This window comes from Protopterus annectens, chromosome 9.part0, assembly GCF_019279795.1.
Source record: "Protopterus annectens isolate FY-2018-M chromosome 9.part0, PAN1.0, whole genome shotgun sequence".
Classification (NCBI taxonomy): Eukaryota; Metazoa; Chordata; order Ceratodontiformes; family Protopteridae; genus Protopterus; species Protopterus annectens.
Window position 1 is genome coordinate 601,074,587 of NC_056743.1, and position 26,037 is coordinate 601,100,623.

Below are 26,037 nucleotides of genomic sequence, written 5' to 3' on the forward strand. Positions count from 1 at the left end.
TGCCGTTCATTTTTACAATGAAGGGTTCGGAGCCGACTCGGCAGAATACATAGCTGAAAGTCTCAAACCTGGCTCGTGGCAAGAAGGTATCCCACAATGCAGTGGTGCAATTCAACAGATCGCTTGCTCCTACTAATGAATATGTACACTATATACTATATATATATATATATATATATATATATATATATATATATATATATATATACACACACACACACACACACACACACACACACATATACACACACGCACACACGCAAATACATACTATACCTAGTAGAAGGAGAAACAAACTGAAACAAAGAACACCTGAAGGTAATAAAAACATCCACCAGGTCCACAAGGAATCTTTGGCAGGGGGAAGGGTTCATAAGAATGAACGGCGAGATGGACAACAAACACGGAACGTTATGGTGAGTACATAACTTCTTTATGTTATGTTGTTCTATCTCGCCTTCATTCTTACAATGATGAGACAGCGTCCCTAGCAACTTTTCCCTGGGTGGCTCATGGGAGTACACCTTTAAGCACCGTGGAACCAAAGGAGGCCCTATCCCTGGAGGCCAAATCCACTTTGTAATGCGTGATAAAAGTATGTGGAGTGGTCCAAGTAGCTGCTGCACAGACATCCATGGGAATTCTGGCTAAAAAGGCAGATGACATAGCCACTGCTCTAGTGGAATGAGCTTTCACTTTGAAATGTAAATCTCTGTGATTTGAGGTATAAATGAATGAAATACAGTTTGAAAGCCAATTGGAAAGAGTAGTTTTAGAAACTAAACTACCCTTTTTAACATCAGAGAATGACACAAATAGTTGGTCAGATTTTCTAAAGTCTTTGGTCCTATACAAACAGAATCTGAGTTGTTTATGCATGTCTAGTTGATGTAATTTGCATTTTACCTTGCTGCTATGATTAGGAAAGAACAGTGGAAGCTCTATAGATTGATTTATGTTGTTTGGAGAAGAGACTTTGGGTAGGAAAGAAGGACTAGTTTGCAAGGATACCCTATCCTTATAAAAAATCAAATATGGTGGTTTATTAGAAAGAGCTTGCAACTCTGATACTCTTCTAGCATAAGTTATAGCCACTAGAAACAAGGTCTTCCAGGAAAGGCACTCGTGGTCTGAAGATGATGAGGGCTCAAAGGGTGACAATGTGAGGTGAGACAAAACAAAATTTAAATCCCAAGGAAAAAGGGGTTCCTTAAAAGGAGGTCTTAATAAGTGGCACCTTTTAAGAAGGCTTTACACAGCCGGTGTGACATTAAGTTGGAAAAAGAATCACCAATGTGAAAGTTTGGTATTGCAGCAAGTTGAACCTTGATGGTTGCTGCAGCTGAACCTTGCTGGAAGAATTCCACCAACAATTCCAAAACAGAATGGACAGGTACAGAAAAAGGATCAATGCTCCTCTTATGAGACCAAAAGGAAAACCTTTTCCATTTGCTGGAGTACAGTTTTCTAGTGGAAGCATTATGGGAGGACATTAAGATATGTTTGATTGCATGAGTGAAATTGTGAAGCCTGACTAAATTGAGAAGTGGAGCAGCCAAGCTGTCAATTTTAGGGTGTGGAGAGAAGGATGAAGCTCCCCTGACATATGATTCAGCAGATCTGGCACTGGGTGCAGAATCCAAGGCATCTCCTGAAGATGAGGCCAAAGGAAGGGGAACCAAACTTGGTGAGGCCAGTAAGGGGCAATGAGAATTATCCTGCTTCCAGAGTACTGTGCTTTCTGAATGACTTTGGGTATAAGAGGAAACGGAGGAAAAGCATATAAAAGTCCCAAGGGCCAATCGTGAGCAAGTGTGTCTCTCGGTGTCTCCCCCAGAGGGGGGGGGGGGGGGGTTTAGGGTAAAGTAGTTTGCTGCACTTGGCATTCATGGGAATGGCAAATAGTTTGCAGCAAGGCTGACCCCATGTTCGGAAAATCATTTCTGCAACATTCTTATTGAGATACCACCTGTGAGGCATTAAGATTGCTCTGCTCGTTTGCTATCACGTTGGACTTCCCCGGAATGTGCGTTGCTATAAGAAAGCGCAGGGAAGAAATTGCCCATTGCCAAACTCTTAGGGCCTCTCAACAAGGGGGGTAAGATCTGGTTCCCCCTTGCTTATGTACCAAACCACAGACATATTGTCTGACTGTATCGCAACTGTCCCTAAAGGGAGAGAGTCGTGAAGTGCTAGCAATGCAAGAAGCACTGCTCTCACCTCTAGAACATTCAAATGCAAGTGAGCTTCATGTTCTTGCCATGTACCTTGGACTTTTCTTCCCAGATAATACCCCCCACCCTATCTGGGAAGTGTCCACGGTGACTGTAGCTATGGGTAGATGTGGAACAAATGATCTCCCTATGGTAACGTCAGTGGAGTGTATCCACCATCTTAAGTCTTTCTTGCATGATTCCGTTAATCTGATCAGGTGAGACATCGGAAGCTCTTGAAGTGACTATTGGGAAAACAGCAGCCATTGAAAGATCCTCATGTGCATTCTGACAAGAGGGACCAGTGTAATCGTGGAAGCCATTGTTCCTAGTAATCTTAGAATTATCTTTGGTTTCACTTTTGTCTTGAGAAAGAGGTAAAGTATCCGTTGCCTGAGTGCTACAACTCTTTCTGTTGGAAGACGTGCTACCATAGAGGAGGTGTCTAGATCTGCGCCTATAAATGTAATATGTTGACAAGCAACAAGGCAGATTGTTGAAAAATGACTAATACCCAGCTGACTGCAAGTGTCCAAAGCTAGATCCCTGGCTTGTTGGAGTAGATGCTTGGTGGTGGCAGATAGGAACCAGTCATCTAGATAGGGAAACACTCAGAATCCTAGATGCCTCAGGTGAGCCGTGACTACTGCCATGCCATTTGGTGAACACTCTGGGGGCTGTAGTGAGACCAAAGGGCAGAGCTCAGAACTGGTAATGACTGGCTCCCAGTGGAAGTGGAAGTACCTTCTCGATGCCCTGTCAATTTTTATGTGATAGCAAGCATCTTGAAGGTCTACTGAGCACATCCAATCGTCTTCCCCTAAAAAGGGAAGTATAAACTGCAGTGTCACCATTTGGAACTTTGACTTCTTGACAGATTTGTTTAATTTGCTTAGGTCTAATATGGGCCTCCAGTTCCCTGTTCTTTTTGGCACCAAAAAGAATCTTGAGTAAGTCCGAATGCTATTTGCTCTGCGGGGTATTCCTGGAGGAATCTTTTGTGCAGCAACTTTTGAATCTCTACGGTTGCTTTCTCCCTTAGATTTGGGTGGAATGTCTGGGATTGATCTGGTCTGTGGAAAAGGATTGGAAAATGGGATGGAGTATCCTCTGGATATTATTTTTAGTACCCATCTGTCCCTTGTGATATTTTGCCAGGCTTCTGGGTACATGGATAAACGTCCCCAGACTGCTTCCAGAGTAGAGCAGTTGGGCCTCCTTTCAGGAGTGCTGACAAGGGCGTCCACGAAAGGAATCATGGTCACGCTGGTTTTGCAGACCGCCTCTGCCTCTGGGGGGGGGGGGGTCTACTGTTATTGCCTCCCCCTCTGCCCCTGGGGAAGGAATCACCCCGTGCATCCTGGAAAACTGTCTGGGATCTTTTGAACCACATTTTTCCACTCTTCAGGCCTTTAGGATAAGGTCTTGAAGGTACAGAAAAACGTACTCCCAACAGCAAAGAGTTTTCCATTCCTGCTCGCACCAGGTTAGTGTCTCTTTTACTTTGGGTCCATAGAGTGAGGAACCATCAAAAGGGGCGTTAGTAAAAGTAGACAAAGTGCGCCGCAAAATTGCACAAGGGCATCCAGGAGTGTCTCCTAAGGGAAACTCCAGAAGCCGCTGCTCTGCTTGCTCCATCTGCTGTATGGGATATGAGCCTCATGGAGGGGCTGAAGTGGAATTTAAGGTAGACAGCTGGGAGGAGACCTTCTCATTCACCTCCACAGCTAATGAACCTTGTAGAGTATCTTCTAGCTCTTTCAGGAGATCTCATTGTTGCCTTGTAAAGTGGGATAGGTAGTTCAGCGATCACAGTGGGAATGTTGCTGACGAAAAAGCACACTTCCCGTATCTGTCCATCATTTGAGAGTCTTTATTCGGAGGATGAACAGATGAGGAAATCTCTGCAAGTTCCTTCTTGGTGGCTGCTGCTACCACCATAGCATCTATGGGTACCCCCCTTGGTTAGAAATTCCTTTCCCGAAGGAGCTGACAAAAATTTATTTGGCCTCCAATGGATTGGCTCCATAGTGTCAGGTGACTTCCATGCCTTTCGACTAACCAGTTCCATTAGCTCATCAAAAGGCGGAGATACCCAGGAGGCTGAAGGTTGAGATCCAAAAGCCTTCAGATATAATGACTTCTCATCAGAAGGGATGGTGGTCTGCCAGCCGCCTCTCTGATTCAGGATCTCTAGAATATCTGCAAATGAGATATCAACAGAGGACAACCGTGGGGACCCTTCCGACTCATCGAGGTCAGTGTCTGAAGTGACGGACTCATCTGGGGAGTCTACGTGCTTCCTCTTGTAAATTCTCTTCCAGGGTGGCTCCTCAGAAGGATATTCTGGGGAGGTCTCGGAGGAGAGGGGTTCGCCCATTGGGGGATCCTGAGGCTCTGGATCTCTGCTGCCCTGTGGAATGGGAGGTGCCAAGACAGTAGCCGGTGCCTTAGGGGGATGAGTACTAGTATCCTTCTGTGGTGCTGAAAGGGAAGACAACACTCTCCTCATCAGCTCAAAGGTGGATCCCGCCAGCTCCGAGGAGACAGAGTAAGGGACTGGAACCAACGAGATCAGGCCCGGGGCCAATGTGGGAACCGAGCTAACCCGGGCCTATGCTCCGTGGGGTAGACTCGGCACCGAAGAAGATAGGGACCAAGAACCCCCCCCCCCCCGGGGTCAACCGGGGAACCCCGGCTCTCAGATTCCCCGGACATCACCAAGAGAATCAAAGTAGATGTCGGCTCCATGAACACCTAAAGGGGTCCCGGAACCGACGGATCCACAGTAAGCAGTATCAAGCACTCTGGCTCCGAAGGACCAGCTTGGCTCATAGGAGGAATAACAGTGGATATAACTGGTACAGTAGGCTCAGAGACCAAATGGGTGGGAGCAGAGAATAATTTAGACAGTGCCGGCGACTTCAGGAGTCTACGCACCACACGTTCCACGTCATTGTCCGATAAGCTCATGGTGGACCTGGAAGACAGGGATGGAGAGCGAGACCTGTGCAGAATTGGAGATCTCAACGTTGGAGAAACTGGTGAAATATCCATGGACCGGCTCCGAGTAGAGGTATTGTGCGGCTCCTAGGACTCTGGAGCCAAAGTACCAGGCCTGTCAACTAATACGACCTCCGAAGGCTCCGAGGACTGTGGAGCCGAGAAGGTAGTGGTCTTGGAAAGGTTTGGTAGTTTGACTGGCGGCTCCGACTGAGCCGAAGTTGCAAGTGAATGTCTTTTTTGAGACTTTTCCTTTTTAGAGGAAGAACTATGGATAGCTTCCTCAAAAGTTGGCTTTAAGCACCCTTTCAGAATTAATTTGTTTCTCTTTTCTTGAAGTACTCTTGCACTGAAAGAGTGCCAAAACGTACAGTCTTCTTGTAGGTGAATAGCACCAAGGCAATAAAAGTACAGTTTTGTACCTAGCATAAATGTAGATGCCCGAGAGACATGCAACTGCAGTCATAACATGTGGGTTGTCCTGCCTCAGGCAGCCCTCGGTCGGCCGGATTCCAAAGTCTGGGTCCGACGTCGGCTGATGTCGCATTTCTCTCTGACGTCAGAGCGGCTGGAGTATATAAGCATCAGCCGACGCCATTTTCTTCAGTGTTTCTTGCCCCAGATGCCAGGTGCCCTCCAAGGAAGGCTGTAATCAAATTGGAAGACAAAAACAGGATTCCAAACAAATACATGAGCAATAAAACAAATACACCATAACAGATATCCCCAGCTAAGAGAGAGGGGGATAGGAGTGGACCCTAAGCATAGAGGGGTATGGAGGGAGGGAAAACCCGACTGCAGTTGCATGTCTCTCGGACATCTACATTTATGGTAGGTACAAAACTGTACTATGTCCTTCAAGAATGCAACTGCAGTCATAACATGTGGGTAGAATACCATAGCTTAGCTGGGGGAGGAGGTATGCTCTAGGAGAGTGATGGTGTGGCAATCAAACCCTGCAGGACTGCCGAAGCAAAGCCTGCTCTGGATCTGGAATATAGGGGGAGATTGTAGTGTTTTGAGAATGTATGCACGGAGCTCCATGTAGCAGCTTCTAGAATGTCCTTTGTAGGCACCCCTCTTAAAAATGCTGTAGAGGTGGCTGTAGCTCTGGTGGAATGTGGTCTGACATAGGCTGGAACAGTCTTTCCATGAAAGGAATAACAGAATCTGATGCAATGTCCAATCCATTTAGAAATAGTCTGTTTTGAAATTGCTTTTCCTTGGACTGCAGGGGCGTAAGCTACAAAAAGCTGTTCAGACTTCCTACTGGCCTTGATTCTGTCCAGGTAGTATCGAAGTTGTCTATGAATGTCCAAGGTATGTAAAAGCCTTTCCCCCTTATTCTCAGGATTGGGGAAGAAGGCAGGCAGATGAATGGCTTGATTTAGAGAAACCCTAGATACCACCTTTGGCATAAAGGTAGGGTTGGTCCTTAATGAAACCCTGTCTCTGTGGAAAATAATAAAAGGTGGTATTGCCATTAGGGCCTGTAGTTCCGAAACCCTTCTTGCTGAGGTAATTGCCAACAGGAAAGCTGTTTTCCATGAAAGAAATTGCAAGTCAACTGAAGCTGCTGGCTCAAAAGGAGGTAGAGTCAGTTTTTCTAAGACAAAATTGAGGTCCCAGGCTGGCACTGGGGCCTTTCTTGGTGGCTTAATGTTCTTGATTCCCCTGAGGAATTGTCTTAGTAAGGGTGAGAAAAACAGGAGGATCAGTGTTGTATCTAGCTGAAATGGCAGATGCATGTATTTTTATTGATGAATATGAGAGGCCACTCTGTAACATATCTGCCAAATATTCCAAGGTAAGTGGGATGTTCAGTAATGATGCATCATGCCCTTTGCTGGTATTCCAATTGCTGAATCTTTTCCACTTGGCTAAGTAGACCTTTCTGGTGGACGGTCTTCGAGCCTCTGTTAGTATCCGCTGAACTTCCTTAGAGAGAGGTAAGTTGAATTTATTTATGGGATCTCCCAGGCTGTTAGCTGCAGAGTCTGAAGGTTTGGATGCAGTGTTTCGAAATTGTGCTGAGTCAAAAGTAGAGGCCACTGAGGGAGGGCCCACCTCCTGGTGTGACATATGCTCCGTAGTAGTGGGTACCAGTGTTGTCTTGGCCAATCCGGAGCCATTATGATTTCCTTGGGCTTCTCTGCTTTGATCTTTAGTAATACTGAGGTCATCAGTGGCAGAGGTAGGAATGCATAGATTGCTAGGGAGCTCCAGTTGAATGAAAGAGCATCTATTTTCCAAGCCTTTGGATGGTATGTCCTTGTGCAAAATTTTGGTAGTAGATGATTGAGGTGAGAGGCAAATAGGTCCACTTCTGGCTTGCCCCATGTCGAAGTGAGTTGTCTGAAAGCCTTCGGATGCAACCTCCACTCGTGTGGATCTGTGAAATTCCTGCTTAGGCTGTCCGCCAACACATTGTCTTTTCCTGGAACAAACTGTGATTGTAACTGGATGTTTAGACTCAGTGATTTCTCCCAAAGCTGCATTGTCAGTCTGCAAAGGGGATAAGAGTGAGTGCCCCCCTGCTTGTTTATGTACCACATCACAGTGGTGTTGTCTGTCCGTATCATTAAGTGACCTTGCTGGAGTTGGTTTTGAAAAGCCTCGATAGCATGCATTACTGCCAGCATTTCCTTTTGATTTCTATGCAGATGTGTTTCCTTTGGAGACCATTGTCCTTGTATACATCTGCCTTCCATGTGCGCCCCATATCAGAGGTCTGAGGCGTCTGTAGTCATGGTCTGTGTTATCTGTGGTTTTTTGAATGACAAACCTGTGTTTTCCTTGCTCACCGAAGCCCACCATAGGAATTCCTTTTGTAAGCATGGAATGAGTGGTATGATTGTCTCCAAGTTGTTGCTGTGCTGAGACCAAACGCTTTTTAGGTACCATTGAAGCTTTCTCATGTGTAGTTTTGCTAATGGAACCAGTAGAATGCAGGATGCCATGTAACCCAGGGCCTGTAGGAATCTCCTTGCAGTCATCTGGGTGAGTTTTGCTAAACCTTTGAAGTATTGAGTTAACTTCTCTTGCTTGTCTTCTGTCAGGTAAGCCATTTGAGAGGCTGTGTCTAGTTTGGCTCCTAAGAAGATTATTTGCTGGGATGGCTGCAGTCTTGACTTTTGGAAGTTGACTGTGGATCCCAGAGCTTAAAGTAATCGTATGACATATTCCAGATTTTTTGTCAACATCAGTTTGTCGTCTGCTTGTATGAGGCAGTCGTCCAGGTACGGGTAAATTTGTATACCCTGGAGCCTGCAATGAGCAATTACTGAAGCCAGGCATTTTGTAAACACTCTGGGCGCAGTAGATAAGCCAAATGGCAATGCTGAGAATTGATAATGCTCTGGCCCTGCAAGAAATCTGAGGTATCTTCTGCAACTGTGTCTGATAGGGACATGCAGGTATGCCTCCTTGAGGTCCAGAGTAATCAGCCGACTCCTTGCCCAGCATGGGAAGGAGTTGCTGCAGAGTCAGCATTTTGAACTTTGGTACTATGAGAAAGGTGTTTAATGCGGACAAGTCCAGTATTGGTCTCCATTGAGTTTCTTTTCTTGGAACAAGGAACAGTCTTGAGTAAAATCCCTGTTCTTGTTCTTGTTGTGGAATCTTTCTATTGCTTTCATTTGAGTTAGCAGAGAGATTTGCTTGATAGCCTCTGCCCTTTGATGTTGTGGTAGATTTGGCATGCCTTGTTTTCTTGGTAGGGTATGAAAATGAAACCTGTACCCTCGGTCTATAATGTCCAAAATCCATTTGTCCTTTGTCAGTCTGTGCCAGTTTTCTGCAAACAGAGATAATTTTCCGCCCAAGGGAGCTTCTAGTTGTTCCCTGGTAGGCGGTAGTAGAGGAAAGTCATTGAGATTGTGGTTGTTGGGCAGGAGAAACCCCTGCGTCACCTCTTTGGTTTCCTGGCTGCCATTGATGTCCACTGTAAGGGCCTCTGTATTGGCCTCTTCCTCGGCCACGTCTGTTCTTACCCCTTTGAAACTTTTCTGGATTAGGAAAGGACCAGTTTTTTGAAGGCCAATTCCTACTGAATCTGGGGGGTTGAACCTGGAGGAAATCCTTTACAGTTTGAACTGATTTTGCTTTTTCTTCAATGGTCTTTAGCACATCCTTAGCATTTGCACCAAAAAGCTTGTTCTTTTCCAAAGGTGCATCCAAAAGTTTTGCTTTTACATGATCTGGTAGAGGTTGATCTTTTAACCAAGCATGTCTTCGCATCACTGCCCCTGTCATAGCTGCCCTACACGAAGCTTCCAGTGCATCATATCCACACTGCAGGAAGTGATTGCTTACTTGCTGAGTGTTATGTACAGCTTCCTGCAAAGTCTTCCTGTCTAAAGGATCAGGAGAAGCTAGTGTTTTTTGTAAATCTTCTAAGAGATAATCCTGATATTGGAACATATGAAAAAGGCAATTTAAAGCTCTCATAGATAAAGTAGTGGAAGAGTAAACCTTTTTACCCCATCTCTCTAATGACCTTGCCTCCCTATTGGAGGGCAAAGGATTTTTAGAGGTGGAGGCTGAAACTCCTTTAGGTCCCTGTGAAATAGTTTCCAAATCAACAGTATGGGCCCTGAATAAATGGGAATGAGTTTCTGGGACCCTGTAATACCTGTCTAGCTTGGCTGGTGCAGGAGGGAGAGTATCAGGGGTAGCACTAGAATCAGAATACAAATCATCCAGAACATCAAGTACAGGAGGAATAGCTAAGGGCCTGTGCTGAGGCTTCTTAAGGAAAGTCCTAAGGCGTTTCCTGGAATCAGAATATTCTTGGCCCTGCCACTTGAAATGTTCCCTCATGGTGTGCAGAACTTCCCCAAAAGAAATATCCTCAGGAGGGGAGGCCGAAGGAATGGAATCTTCTGCATCTGAGTCCTCATAGGTCTGGAAGAGCTCTTCCTGGCTATCAGAGTGGACAGAGCCCTCACAGTCTTCATCTGAAGGAGTAGGGTCAGAGGGTTCAACCCGGGGCCTTTTATCAGGAGGAGGAGGCTGGGAAGCTCTCTCTGGATGGGTCTGTGAACCTCTAATCATGGAAATTAAATCAGCAGTCATGGACATAATTTGTGTCTCTGGAGTCGGCTGAGGAAGGATCTAGAAGTAATATGCTTTGTTTTGCTGGCTGCCTTAGCCCTAGTGTAGGCCTTAATAGACATGGCCATAGGAGGCCTGGCAGCTCCACATGCAGGAGTGACCTTGTCTACAGCAATGGTCTCGGGCATCTCCTCGGTTTCAGTATCCGGAGGAAAATCTATAACTGGCGTCGGAGTAATGTCTGGAATCGGAGTCGTCGGTACTGCGGTGTCTTCGGTTTGGAGCGGTGGAGAGACCGTCTCAGAGGGAACCGGAGCACTCACGCTAGGTTTTGGCGTGGAGTCGGTAGTAGACGCGGGCCGAGGATGTCGGTCCCGGTCTTTTCGCTTTTTGGGAGTTTGTGATGTCGGAAGATCCGACGGCATGGTATAAGCAAATTTATCGCCGAAAAAGTCTTCAGCGAACTCCGCCCGGCGCCTGAGAGTGCGCTTGTTGAAGCGAGCACAGGCTACACAGGCCGAGACGTCGTGGTCTGGGCCCAGGCAAGGGAGGCAGTAAGAGTGGAAATCCTTATGAGGTATTTGTTTACCACAAAAAAGACAATTGTTAACTTTTTCAGTAATTTCTGACATCGGCTGAGGCAAGAAAAGGTCCCCAACGGGGTACTTAGCTTTTTTCATGACTTCGGTATCGTAGAATACAGGAGCTGACCGACCGGCACTTGCGAACTGCTTCTGCTTCGGGCACCGCGCGGCAAGAAAGACTGGAGAAAATGGCGTCGGCTGATGCTTATATACTCCAGCCGCTCTGGCGTCGGAGAGAAATGCGACATCAGCCGACGTCGGACCCAGACTTTGGAATCCGGCCGACCGAGGGCTGCCTGAGGCAGGACAACCCACATGTTATGACTGCAGTTGCATTCTTGAAGGACATCGCATATAACATGTCCATCAGTGAGGGACATTTTTTGTGAGCACTTCTGGCATTTTTTAAAGCCAGAAGGCTTATGTTCTCTCTCTCTCTTTTGGGTCTTTAGATATAGTTAAGATACGACCGCAAAAGCAACAACAAGAAAATATATCACTATTGAACAGCTAAAGCTACACTAAACAGTAACTATGGGAAACACAAGGAAAAAGACAACCAGAGAGAAAAAGAAAATAGGGCCTCTAGCTTAAACAGTCCTATTTTCTAGACAAGACAACAATTAACTACAAGCCCTCTAACTTAAACAGGCAAATAGCTCTCTAACTTAAACGAGCTACTGAAAACTTAACAGACAAACAACCACTACAAGGGATACCAGGCCTACAAGGCAACGGGAAAAGCCATGCCAAAAGGGATAAACAACTAATTAAATATAATTAGAAGATAAGCTATCTATTGCAAATATAACAGTTTAGAGGCAAAATAAGAGAAAATTTGTCACAACTTAGCCATGGCCAAGACGAGTAAATCCAACCTCGTAAAGCGACAAACAAGATCTGGGGAATTGCACACTGCATTATGGGATACCTTCTTGCCACAAGCCAGGTTTGAGACTTTCAGCTATGTATGTTGCCGAGTCGGAGCCGAGAATCAGCTCCGAACCCATCAATGTAAGAATGAAGGCGAGATAGGACAACATAACATCCTTGGTTTCAGACTTTGTGAAAATGTGCTGCAATGTGGCTCCTTTGGAGCTTCAAAGTGAAAATGTTCTGATAATCCAGACATGAAGTATACACTACGTGAATATTTATGTATTTCATGTTTGATCAGCGAGATATTAAATCGTGTGAAGACTGAATAGGGGAATTATGCTGTCAACATTAACAGATATGAAATCCTTCGGTTAAATTCGGTCATGTTTCTGAATGGTTTGAGTGGTTGGGAGGGTGGACTGGATGGCTTACTTTTTTTTGTTTTATTCATTGTCAGAGGGCAACAATCTGGGTATATGGTGGGCTACTGATTAAAATGAAGTGTTTTTCGTTTATAAAAGACTTGAGTTTTTTTTTATTCTACTCCATGCTTATTTATTTTTTATATTTTATATACTTTATTTTTACGCATGGCTTTTGACTCTAGCATGAATGATGAAGTAAATGCCTTTTAGTATTTATACAAAGGCAATATTAAACATACAAAATAAGACAAATATCAAAGAACTGCTTTAATATCTAGAACAAGAAGCACTGACTTGCCATGTCTTAACATATGAAATATGGCATTACCATACATGCTTTCAAACTTTAATAGTTAGATAACACAATGCTATACTACTTGACTCTAGTGTGAATGGTCTAGGAAATACAAAATGATACAACTTTAAAAAACAAAAGTTTATGATTTGTTCATTTGTAAACTATGTGCTTACAGTTAAAAGAGTGCTATTAATATTAAAAATGTTGTTTGGGGCACTCTTCTGTGGTGCAGTGGGTGCTAGTAGTAATTTTAAGTGAATCAGAAGAAACAAAATAAAAAAACTGCTCTCTAAGCTCATGGAGTATTCCAGAACTCAAAGATTCACTTACATTTCTCTGCTTCCTCACCGAAGCCATGAGCTAGTAAAAAAAATTTTTTAATCCAGCTTGAGGTATTACAATAAAAAAAAAAAAAAAAAAAAAAAGAAAAAAAAAAGCTGTTAAAGAGTCCATTAGATGCATTTACTGAATAAATTTGTGTAGATATATATTTATTTATTTATTGGTTTCTTACCCGCAAAATTATTACTTTTGTTGTTGTAAGTAGTAAGTAAGGTCCCTGTATCCCCCTCCTAGCCTATCTGCCATTTTATTTGTAACCTGCCTGCCCTACTTTTTTCACTGGTTCCTCTCCCCTAGCTCTTATTTCTCCTTAACCTGGGGTAACTCAGCTGTGGCCGACTCCTTACTCTCAGGCCTCCTACCATTTAGCTGAGCTCTCCCCCAGCTGACTTACTTTATCCTCTCTCTTTCCCTTTATACCTACTGGCTACCCCTTTCTGTTCTTAACCTTAGCTATTTCTGCTTTGGGATACCTTACATAGCTCATCTGTCCTTAGGGTCTTCATCTCTTTCTACCCTCTAAACATTCTTTATCTTCCTCAGTTAAACCCTTCCTCCCACTATACTTTTCTCCTACACACTTTTTGTCTCTGCTACCCTCTCTGCTTATCCAAATTACACTAGGGCTCTCTGCTCTACCTCTTGCCTATCTATCTCCTTTCTACACTTATTCTGCGCTATATTGCTAAACCTGCCTGCTTTGTCTACTATTGTACTCTCCTCTTCATACCTACTTCTACTTACTTTTTTACCTATCTTCCTGATTGTTTCCTCTCCTCCTCTCCTCTGTGGTTTCTACCGCTCCGTTAAGCCTACGGGCTCACTCCGCTCCCCTCCCTACCCCCAATTCCCACCCACCCCCAGGGGTCCTAACCTTATAGCTCCCTAGACACACCCCCTATCCCAACCTTCCTATCCTGCTCTTTCCCACTCTAACTTCCACCCACTACCACATATTCCCACCTTATTTCCTCTAATTTCCTCTTACCCCTCCCACTACAACTAACCCTCAGATTTTACATCTTTCTCTATCTTACTCCTACCCCCTCTTTCTTATCCTTTATCTCTTTACTCTATTTTTGACATAAGTCTAGGATACTACCTTCTACTTCATCTCTCTTACTTCCTCTCTTCCATCTCTCTCATATTTTACTCTTCTCACCATGGCTCCCTACATGCCAACCCAGATTTTACTCTTAATCCTACTTTTTTCCACCCTATGCTCAGTTTACCTCCTATCCTACTATGAGGAATCACTTTACAACCAATCTTTCTATACACACAAACACACTACAACATTGTTCTCTCCACCTAATTCATATCCATATACTCCTTCTACCCCCAACTTCCAACTACCTAAATTCCATAGACTTAAACACCTCAACTATGTCTTGCCTACGGATAACAAATCTAAAACACTTTCCCTTCTAGTACGTAAGCTCACGTTCAAACCTAGAAATCCTACCCTTCAAGATGGGGACATCCACCCCAACCCTGGACCTACTTTCCCTTCTCCCCTAGTGTCAATACACAAACTCGATAACACCTTCCTAATAGGACATCTTAATACCCAAAGCATAAACAACAAAATACCCTACCTGCATGCCCTCCTTCATACACATTCATTTGATATTCTCTGCCTCTCAGAGACATGGCTAAAACCAACCACCAAAGACACTGAGATTATTCCCCAAGGCTACAATATAGTTAGACTCGACCGTCCCAACCGCAAAGGTGGTGGAGTTGCAATTCTTTTTAAAAATCATCTGAATATCACTACCCTTCCTGCCTCTCCATCCCAAGATAGCAAGTTAGAAGCAATCATTACAAAACTCCAGTTAAATTCCAAAAAATCCCTTTATATTATCTGTATGTACCTCCCACCTGGTGACAATATACCAATCCTGGAAAATTATCTTAGTTGGATATCTACTACATATCCCCAAGAAACTATTATACTAGGTGACCTGAACATAGACTGGAATAACATTAATACTGAAAATCCTTCTTCTCATATCAACCCACACGGCTTTATCCAAACCATCACCTCTACTACTAGGCTGAACAAACACAGTAATAGAGAAAGCATTTTAGACTGGATACTTATAAATAGAATTAAAGATAACTACAAAGCAGGAACCTTGCCAGATGATCTCGGTGACCACTCCTTAACATTCATAATAAGGGAAAAAGCCGATTGTGTAAACCCACCCACTACAAGAAAAATACGCACCATCAAACATTTTAATCCCGATCTATTTCAGGCTGAACTTAGTGCATGCAACTGGAATCCCTTAAAAACACTTCCTCTTGAAAATGCAGTATTATACTTCAACAAAATCTTTTTATCCATTCTTGACTTACATGCTCCTGAACGCATCATTAGAATGAAATCTAACACTGCCCCTTGGCTCTCCCATGAAACCAAAAAACTTATTCTCACCAGAAATAAAGTCTGGGCCTCATGGAGATCCCATAGAAATAACCTAGATCTTCTACACTTCCGCCAGCTCAGAAATCTAACTAAAAAGGCAATAATATCTGACAAAAAGAAATTCTACTATGAACTACAACAAACCCATGTCAATAATTCTAAACTTTTCTGGTCTTCTGTCAATAGACTTCTCTCCCCAGGTACTTCCAAAACACCTTCCCTATTAATGCTGACCCTGATACCCCTCAGCAAACTGCAGATGCTTTCAACTCTTTCTTCACTGAAACTATCCAAGCTCTAGCTAAACAACTAAATGCCAACAACTTAAACCCACCAAGTAACCTAACAAACTCTACCTTTAAATTCTCTCTACAACCTGTCTCCACATCTTACATATACAGACTCCTGCACAAACTAAAACCCTGTACCCCCTCTGCTGATAAGCTCCCCTCACTCTTTCTACAAAAGGCTGCTAAGGTTATCGCATATCCTATATCTATCCTCATAAATAGGACAATCAAAGAAGGAAACATCCCGGATATCTGGAAAGTCTGTCATATTATCCCACTTCATAAAGGTGGAAACTCCTTAGAATACTCTAACTATAGACCTATTGCTCTCCTCTCACCTTTAGCCAAGATTATGGAGAAATGTATCCACCATCAACTTGTACAACATCTCTCTTCACAACATAATAGCAAACTCTCAACACGGTTTTAGACCACATCATAGTACTACTACTGCCCTGCTTTCCTTTGTAGACACTATTAATCAAACCATAATAACACCCTACTCTCTTCTGCCCTCTTCATTGACCTCTCCAAAGCATTCGATATGGTCAACCACTCTTTATTAATTAATACTCTTGAATCCCTATCTTTTGATATCCCAGCCATTAAATGGTTTAATTCCTATCTCACAAATAGATAACAAGCTGTTCTTTGGGACAACCATATTTCTTCACTTTTGCCTGTTTCTATCGGAGTTCCACAAGGCTCGATTCTTGGCCCACTTCTCTTTTCTCTCTTCATTAATCATCTTCATACTATAATCCCTCAAGCAACCTGCATTCAATATGCTGATGATTCTACGCTCATCTGCTCCGCATCCTCCACCCCAGAGCTTATCTCTCTTACTCAAAAAGTCTTTAATACCATAGAAACATGTTCTCCAGTCGATTCCTCCTATTAAATGCTAAAAAAACTAAACTGCTCCTTTTCACACCCACTTCTAGGACATCCCCCTTAAACTTCTCCATCTCCTCCAACAGTGCCACTGTCATTTCACCTGACTCTACCACTAAATTGTTAGGTATTACCATTGATAATAATCTCTCTTACAACCAACACATAAACAACTCCATAAAACAAGTCAACAGAAAAATAGGATCCTTATATCGAATCAGACCATTCCTTACTCCATCTACCAGAACTAGGATTGCTCACTCCCATCTTATTTCTACTCTTCTTTATGCCTCACCTATCTTCACCAACCTCAAGAAAAACAACCTAAACAAACTAACAACCTGCTACAATAACATTGCCCGCTTCGCTACAGGTAACACCTACAGAACTCATCACTGTGTTAACTTGAAGCAACTAGGCTGGCTAGAGTATCAGAACTATCTAGCAATCCACCAACTTACCATTGCCCACAAAATACTGTACCAACCAAACAACACCCTTATACTCTCTCAACTCATAATCCCCTATAATAATCTCAACTCTCTCCGCTCATCTAGTAAGCTATTGACTAGTTCCATAAAATCAAACAACACTGCTGGTGACTCCCTTTTTACCAATTCTGTAGGTTCAAAATGGAATTCGTTACCTAGCAACATAACAAAGATTACATCACTGCCTCTCTTCAAACAAAATATTAAACTCCACTTCCAAAATCACTGGCTCTGCTCCTGTAGCAAACCTGATTAACCTGATTCCCAATACTTTAACTTTACTTATAACTACCTCTTCTCTGACTTTACTTCTCCACTTGGCATTCTTCCCTTCCTCCCACACTGTCTTCTAATTCACTTCCTTGCCTATTACTGTCCTAACTTCATACATTTTCTTAATCTAATTCCCTTTTATTTTTTTCCCCTTATTCTTTACACTCTTTTTCTTTACCTACTTTCCCTGTATCCATATCTTACATGTATCTCTGTTTTCTCTGTATAAAATTTAATATCTTTTTTCCCATAGACTGTAACTGTGAGGGGAAGTAATTAATTCAAGCACCTTTAATTTTAAGACATATAGCTTCTTATTTTCTTGTAACTATGTATGATAGAAATTAACACTTGTAGTAACAATCTTAAATTGTTCAGTTTGTTATTATTGTTTTCATTAACATGCATACTAATATTATTTTTTTTGTCTCTATGTACTTATTTTTGTGGAGCTTTTCTCCCGGGCCTCTACTGAAAATGGAATTTTCTCCAGCTAGACTAGCCCGGTCAACAAATGTAAAATAAATAAAAAATAAATTTACATATTCATAAACATCTACAGAGAGTGAGTAGTAATTGAAGCAAAGCCGTATGGGTCTTAACTTAAACCAAAAGACTCAAAGTGACAAGTACATATTTTTACCAAAATACAAGGGCTTCAAAGCATTATTGAGTATGTACATATACATAGCATAGATTTAACAATTCTAAAAGGAAATAAGAGAAATTACCACAAAAGTACTATAATATATGGAAAGAAAATGACATCATGAACAAGACAGAAGCAACTGATGTAAACAGTTAATGCAAACTCATATGTATGCATAATAGGACACAGCTATAAAAGAAAGTATGACTACTTATAACAACAAAAGTAATAATTTTGCGGGTAAGAAACCAATAAATAAATAAATATATATCTACACAAATTTATTCAGTAAGAAGCTGAACCAGATGTAATAAATAACTAGTATTGTAGGATATAAATGTGATGAAAGCATTTTAAGAATCAGCATACTTAAGACTGGTAAATAAGAAATGACACTCATATATGATAAACATGAACAAGTCTGATGTCAGTCCACAGTTGGTCATTAACTATGAAGAATGGATTCAATTGTTAAACAAGACATACAGCAATACTGATATGTTTAATATACCAAGAGCAGTTCAGATAGTTATGAAATGCTTATGATTCTCTTGTGCTTCATAGGGAAAAACAAGGTACAAGAAAAGCTAAAAGTAAGATTACATGAATCAGATGAAGCCTTAATAAATTCATATTAACTGTTGATACTATCTAAAGTATAAAATACCATAAAAAATGCATATAATACATAATACAGAAGAGGTAATAAGAGATCTGGGGACCCAGGTAGATAGTAATCTCTCCTTTGACAATCATATTGCCAAAGTAGTTAGGAAATCCTTCTATGTGGCCCATCTAATTACTAAAGGGTTTGCATCTAGAAATAAAGAGGTTATAGTACCCCTCTACTCGTCACTCATCAGACCCATCATAGAGTACAATGCCCCATTTGGGATGTACCTCACAAGACACTTCCAACAGCTTGAAACACCACAAAAGCACCTCACCAAGAGGATTACTGGCCTCAAACATATGTCCTATGCAGACCGAATGAAAAAACTCCGGCTGTATTCAGTGGCATATCGCTTACTCAGAGGTGATCTCTGCCAGACTTACAAAGCCATGTCCAACTCAGAATTGATGGACATGCTCCACCTAAAGAAAAAGTCAGTGCCACAATGTCATATTAAAATCTACAGTTTATAACAAGAACAATGTTTTCATTAACCTGACTGGATGATGAAACAAATTCAATTTTTTAAGGCTCTGTCTTAATAGTAGGAAATATGAACCTACTTGGACTGTGTACACACACGGTTTGCAACAAATACTAACAGTCATCTTAGTTGCATATTAAATCTAGCATAAAGAAACATTAAAAATAAAATGGTTACTTAGAAATATACATATGGGCAAAAGGATGCATCTTATACAATGGTGATAAATGAAGCAAGAAATGCATTGATAAAGCGTTGTCTAAATAAAATGCTAACACTATACAATAAATACTGTTACAATGAAAATAGATGTTGGATAAATAATACAGTGAGATAAAATATAAGATGTATATACTAGAACAATGTTGTATTTAAAGTTGGTTACACTTTTATTTAACTAAGGACAATAATATCATATAACATCACTGTAATGGTGTTTAATTAAATATTATACAGTTCAATAGCTGAAGTTTGATAGCACACAAGCAATAAGAATCTGATGCTTTTAGTTACATTTGGCTGAGGGAAGATGTTGAATAGGGATAAGAGGGGTCACTTGAATGGTAAAACTATTCAAGGATGGGAAGTTTTCTCCCATTAAGGGAATGATTGGTTGTTTATATTTTGAAAACCACTTTTTACACAGAGAGTTTTTATTTGTATCTTTTAAATAGATGTCTATACAATGCATTAATAACATATATGAAATGAATGGTAAAAAGTTTTTAGCACACATAAAAGGTTATGTACAAACACAAAAACAGGACAACGGTTACATACAAAGGTATAGTTAGTCCAACTGTGAAATGCATTTCTATCAATGTGAATGGCTTAAATAACAGTTGTAAAAGAGGAAGCTTACAATGGTATCTTAAGCTATGTAAAGCACAAGTAGTATTTTTACAAGAAACATCTTATACAGCAAGACAGTGATAAGATTAATATGCATAATTACACATTACTAGCAAGTTCAGAAGATAATAAAAAGCAAAGAGGTGTAGCAATATTATGGAGAAAGAATACCTTGATGCCCAAGATCATAAATACAGTCAATGATAACTCAGGAATGTTTTTAGTATCAATATTAATAAACAGTTTGGCTTATACCCTGGTAAACAACTACTGGATACTACGACTGGGTGCATGGCAGCCAAACAACATTTAGAGAACATAATACAACATTCCAAAAGTTCATAGGTATGCACTAGGCTAATGGCCCTGGAGCTTTAACAAGCCTAGCCCAAAAAGACAAGTGCCCAGGCACCGTGCCACCCGATGTTAGTGCAGGGTGCCCATATCCAGTAGGGCAACTGGAATGACCCCGGGAGTGAACTTTCTTTTACCCATCCACTCGTCAAGATTTCTCTTGAAGAGGGCCAGCGAGGTGCTCTGTTTGACATGAATGGGAAGCTTATTCCAGAGTATGGGCAGTCTTTGGGAGATGAACCTGTCCCTCCAGCATGTTCTGTTAATTGTGGTAATGAGGTTGTGATCTCTGGAGCATGTGGCGTGGGGGGATTGGGACTTCTTTAGGTGTAGCATTTCAAGTAGGGCTGGGTCGGGTATGGCTTTGTAAGTCAAGCAGAGATCACCTCTAAGTAGACGATAAGAGACTGAGAACAGCTGAAGTTTCTTGAGTCTGTCCATGTGACATGTTTTTAAGGCCTAGGATCCTTTTTTGTGAGGTACTTTTGTGGCCTCTGCAGCTGTTCTAGGGGTCTGGTCAGGTACATGCCAAACAGGGCATTATATTGATGACTGGACTAATGAGGAACAAGTAGAGAGGGATAATGACCTCTTTCTTCCTGGATGCAAAAACCTTTGGTTATAAGATGTGCCACGTAAAAGGACTTTCTGGCCACATTGGCAATGTGGTGGTCGAAGGTGAGGTGGCTGTCGACCTGGGTACCCAGATCTCTTATGACCCCTTCACTGTTCACTGGGCTCCCATCAACGTGGTAATTTGTGGGAACTGAGTTTCCTCCAAAGGGGATGATGATGCATTTTTTGGTGTTAAGCTTCTGGCCATGGTTCCGACACCAGTCACTGGTCTCAGAGAGGCCCTTTTATAGGATGTCTGCATCACTTGGGGAGTTGATAATGACTCCTACGCTTGCAGTCATCAGCGAACTTGGTCAGCCAGAGTCCTTTTGTGTTGGCCTGGACTTCTGAGAAGTAGATGCCAAACAGGTGAGGGCCCAGAACCAAACCCTGTGGGATTCAGCTTGTGACTGATCGACAGTCTGACTTGGAATCCGCAACTTTCACTCTGTGGGTCCTGTCTGTGAGCCAATTTGCAACCCACCTAGTGATGTAAGGATTGATGCCTAGGTTTGGTGAGTTTATCAGTGATACCCGAGTGGGGAATGGTATCAAAGGCCTTGGTCAGGTCGAGGTAGGATGTATGCACTGCCATACCCTCATTCACAGCCTTGGTGACTGCCTCAAAGAAGTCAACCAGGTTCAGCAGGCAGGATCTCCACTTGACAAAGCCAAACTGTGTGGGGTCAAGAGTTTGGAGATTGCCTATATCTTTGTTAAGCAGGTCCATGATGATGCACTCCATAGCTTTGCATACCAGACTCGTCAGGCTAATGGGGCTAGAGTTCCCAAGGTCTGTAGTTGCTCCTCCTTTATGCAGCGGGATGACTATAGCAGTGCACCATTTATTAGGGGCATAGCATGAGGTAAGGCTGTGATTCAACAGGGCACACAGATGTGGTGCCAGTTCATTTTGTAGCTCATGTAGGACACAGCCAGGGATATTATCAGGTCCCATAGATGCTATATTCTTGGCTTTCGACAATGTAGCTTTTACCTGTGCCACAGAAATGGTGGGTACCAGGCTTTCTTCTGGTATTCTGATAGGGCCCTTGGGGGGGGGGGGGGGGCAAGTAAAGTTGGCACAATCTGTCGGTCAGTATGTTGGCTATATCTGATGGCTCAATGGAGGAGGTGCCATTGTGCAATAACTCAGAGCAAATCTGGGTAGTGCCTTTAATGTTTTTGATATAGTTATAGAAAGGCTTTGTGGTTGCTTTGGGGTCAGCCACAATTCTGCAGTAATACAATAATTGCAGCAGATTTTAAATGTATAATGAAAGACGAGGACACAAATGCTAAACACACACAATTCTCCACTATCAAAATTACTTACAGAGTTTACTGACTTACATAACTTAATGGACATCAGCACGTATGCTGAACAAGACTCATTGATATTCACACACTACTCACATACACAACACCTTTTCCAGAACAGTGAGTATACAACAAAAGATCTTATAGGTTCATAGGGAGGTACTAGGCTATCTGCCCAAAGGCATTTATAAGCCTAGCCGGAATGTGTTGGCTTTCGCCACCCCCTTAGATTAGTTCCCTGTGCCTCTGTCCAGCAGAGCCATTGAAATGATCCCTGGGGTAAATTTTCTGTTTCCCATCCACTCGTCAAGGTTTCTCTTGAAGAGGTTTAGCGAGGAGCTCTGCCTAATATAGACTGGAATCTTGTTCCAGAGCATGGGAAGTCTCTGGGACAGGAATTTATCCCTCCAGCACGTCCTATTTACTTTTGTGGTGAGGTTTAGATCCCTGGAGCCTGTGGCTCGAGGGGATATGGTTTTCTTTAGGTGGAGCATGTCCATCAATTCTGGGTTGGACATGGCCTTGTATGTCAGGCAGAGATCACCTCTGAGTAGGCGGTATGCAACCGAGTACAGCTGAAGTTTCTTCAGTCGAGCTGCATAGGGCATCTGCTTGAGGCCAGTGATCCTCTTGCTGATGAACTTCTGTGGTCTTTCCAGTTGTTGCAGGTGTCGTGTAAGGTACATCCCCAAATGGGGCATTGTACTCTATGATGGATATGATGAGTGATGCGTAGACGGGCCCAATGACCTCTTTCGATGTGGTGATTAGGTGGGCCACATAGGATTTTCTAACCACTTTGGCAATGTGATTATCAAAGGAGAGGTTACTATCTACTTGGGTCCCCAGATCCCTTATTACGTCTTCCATATTTAGGGGGGCTACCACCTATGTGGTAGTTTGTGGGTACCTTGTTTTTTTCCAAAGGGGATGACTATATGCTTTTTGGCATTTAGCTTGAGACCATGGTTTTGACACCAGGTATCTGTCTCAGTGAGACCCTTTTGGAGGATGTCTGTGTCAGCCGGAGAGTCAATTATAGTCCCTAGTTTGCAATCATCTGCGAACTTGGTAAGCCATAGTCCTCCTGTGCTTCCCTGTACCTATGAGAAGTATATGCCGAACAGGAGGGGTCCTAGGACTGAGCCCTGGGGAATGCCACTTGTAACAGGTTTAGAGTCAGACCTAGCTCCTGCAACTCTTACCTTGTGGGTTCTGTCCGTGAGCCAGTTGGCAACCCATCGCGTGACGTAGGGGTTTATGTTCAGGCTAGTGAGCTTGTCTATAACACCTGAGTGGGGAATAGTGTCGAAAACATTTGCGAGGTCTAGGTAGGCTGTGTGGACCACCTTTCCCTAGTCTATAGCCTTGGTAACGGTCTCAAGGAAGTCCACCAGGTTTAGGAAGCATGATCTGCCCTTAACAAAGCCGAACAGGTTTGGGTCAAGTGTTTGGAGGTTTCCAATGTCTCTGTTAATGAGATCCATGACGATGCGCTCCACAGCTTTGCAGACCAAGCTAGTCAGGCTTATAGGGGTCCGTTGTGGCTCCAACTTTGTGGAGCGGAATAACCGTTGCTGTGCGCCACTCTGTGGGCACGTAGCCTGTGAAGAGGCTGAGTTTAAACAGTGTGCTTAGGTAAGGGGTTAGTTCATCTTTGAGCTCATGTAGGACGCAGCCTGGGACACTGTCCGGTCCCATTGATGCTGTGTTTTTGGCTTTGGAAAGGGCTGTTTTAACCTGTCTGTGATTTCAGGGGCACTACATTCTTCTGGTATAGTTATGGGCCCTTTTGGGGATGAAGTTTGCACTGAACCTGTCTGCCAGGATGTTGGCTATATTGGTCGGTTCAGTGTATTTTGTGCCATTCTGCTCTAACTCAGAGCAGATCTGAGAATTGCCACTTAGATTCTTGACATAGCTAAAGAATGCCTTGTGGTTATCTTTGGAGTCCATGGCAATTTTTCTTTCGAAGCTAGCCTTGGATGATTTTATGAGGGAACGTAGTTTCTTGCTGATACTGATCAGGGTTGTCTTCCCTTCTTGAAATTTTACTCTTCTCTACTAGTTTCCTCCTTCTACTGTATAGCTCGTTTATGGCAGGGGTCGACCAGACCGGTTTTCTTTTCTTGGAGGAGTGAGTCTTGGTTTTGTTTGGGATAGCACGATCCATGCATTCTTGTAGGTGCCCGTAGAGTGCATTAGTGAAAGATTTTGCAGCTTGGACAGCATTTATCCTTTAGCTTGGGGGCTTTGAAACTTCCCACCTTGGTCTTAAGTAATGTGAAGTTTGATTTTGAAAAGTTTTTCACCGTGGTTTCTTTGACTGGGGTTGGTGGAGGAATGTGGGATTTTTTTTATCTTGTTTCAAAATTGGTGACACTGGAGTGTATTTCCAAGGAGGTGGGCATTTATTACCTTCTTAACTGATGTGGAGTTACTTAGTAATATATTTAATGCATTATTAGTTAGTAGTTTAAACATGTCTGGTGTCATATTATCATTACATGGAGCTTTGTTTAATTTTAGTTTCTTGATTTGCGTTTTAATTTCTGTCATAGTTATATCTATTATTTTTCTGTGTTCATTTGATAGTCTTAGTGTTATATTTAACTTAAGGAATGTTCTAAGTGCTTTACTTGATTCTACTTTATTTTCTTGATGATTGAGGTTATTAAAATGCACTCTAAAAGGCTTCTAGAATTCCTTCTAAGTCTGATACTTTTCTTTTTTGTCTGTATTGTATATTTCTTTTGTCTGATTTGCCTTTATTATTCTTTTCGTCCTGTTAGCTATTCTCCTTTGATTTTTTTGGGATTCTTAGAGTAACAGCATAGTTTGATATTCTCTAGATTAATCGCTGTTTTATGGTTCAGTATCTCAAAGTATTTTTGTTGAGGTCTTCTAATTCTTTTTCTAGAGCTAAGTTGCCTTTATGAATATCTAATTTTGTTTCGTCTATTTTAGTTTGTAGCTCTGTCGGTTGTTTGTTCCAATGCTTTTTTGTTTGTTTTTATACCAGGCTACTGCCTTCACATATAAATATGCTTTCATTGCATCCCATATGTATATGTCTGCTATCTTGTCTGTGAGGTTTAAATCTAGAAATGTTTGCATCTCTGCAGTATAGTACAGTTTAAACTCTTTAAGGTTTGCTATACAGGCTGGAATTCTTATGATTGTAAGTTTTCTCTTGAAGTTAAAATCTGTTTCAAAAGTTATTGCATTATGGTTTGAGAAGGAGCACGTAATTGTTTTGACTTTGCTTATTTTTGTGTCACCAGTTTTGAAACAAGATAAAAAAAACCTGATGAGTGTACCTCATATAGACCCATAAGTTGATTAAATATAGATTATACAATATTTATGACAGTTCATGCAAAATGAATAAACAAATATTGCCGTTACTGACAGAGAACGATCAGACAGGATTAATTAAAAACAGAAATACATATGACAATATAAAGAGAATTTTGCCCCTTACTGATTTCATAAACAAATCAAAAAATAAAATGGATGTAATTTGCTTAGATATTAACAGTGCATTTTATTCCATTAATTGGGATTACCTTTCACTTGGACTGGTGGAGTATGGATTTTCGAAAAATTGTACCTCACTAATAAGGTCTCTTTATGATAAATCTTTGGCATACATAAAAATACGATCCTGTTTCTCAGAGCCTATTATCATTACAAAAGGTATAAAACAGGGTTATCCACTTTCTCCTTTGTTATTCTCTTTAGTAATAGAACCATTAGCAAATTTCATACATGCAAACCCAAACATTCAAGGAATTCAACTAGATACTGACCATGAGTTAAAGATTCAGTTATTTGCAAATGACAGTTTATTGACTTTAAAAGAAGATAATAACACACTAAAAGAACTATGGAAAGCAACACAAAAGT

At 42.0% G+C, this 26,037-nt stretch overlaps 1 protein-coding gene across 1 annotated transcript in view; it reads right to left on the bottom strand.

Annotated features, from left to right (window-relative positions):
• The window catches only part of DOCK5 (dedicator of cytokinesis 5), a gene marked incomplete in the record, with an annotated part of 3,482,443 nt that overhangs the window by 1,613,040 nt on the left and 1,843,366 nt on the right, over positions 1-26,037 (bottom strand).